This window comes from Penaeus monodon, chromosome 22 (assembly GCF_015228065.2).
Source record: "Penaeus monodon isolate SGIC_2016 chromosome 22, NSTDA_Pmon_1, whole genome shotgun sequence".
Classification (NCBI taxonomy): Eukaryota; Metazoa; Arthropoda; class Malacostraca; order Decapoda; family Penaeidae; genus Penaeus; species Penaeus monodon.
In genome coordinates this window covers 8,263,920-8,264,674 of record NC_051407.1, presented here as the reverse complement: position 1 = coordinate 8,264,674, position 755 = coordinate 8,263,920, and positions in this window count along the sequence as shown.

The window sequence follows — 755 nt, the reverse complement described above, 5'->3', positions numbered from 1 at the left end:
CATGACTCTGTGATAATCCGGGTATATAAGGCTGCGTCGACGAGAACCGGTATCATCTCTCAACATGAAGCTCCTGGTGAGTCCCAAGTCTCCGTTGCGACAATCCCGTTAGTGTCATTGGTCATGCTAACACAAATAACGCAATGCCACCGTTAGTCGGTCACGGTAACGAAAATGTGATACAAAAACACCACGTCATTAATGTTTGCGTTTATACGCCAGCATGCAGAAACGACAGGAAAACTTTGAAAACAAATGCCCGACAGTGACCTAGACGCATCTAACCCGTTCTGGACAAGGGAGAAAGCACTGTGCATTAGGAACATTGCCCATGCTTATGGACGTGCTAACCCGTGCTGCGTGTCGGATGTGAATTGGGTGGTTCAGTGAAAGGGAAAAGAGCACTGCCTGTTTAACTAATCAAGTGGAGCTTGTGGTCTACAGCATTTCAAGCGATTGTCATTCTAGCCATGTCTTTTGCGAGTGAGAGGAGAGGCAAAGGAAATTATGCCATTACTTGCAATTTTCATATCATGTGAAAGTTGCGTCATTATACAGATTTTTTTTTTTTTTGGTTCGTGCTGGTGATAAGCGTTGTTCTTTAGCATAAAGGACTTTTGACTTATAAATCCTTCAGTTCGACGTAGACTATTTGACTCGATAAATGCTAATTACTCTTTTTTTTTTTGGAATAACGTTTTGAATTTAATACCTTCTTAACTATCACCAATAATTTTATTGAGATTCATTTAAGC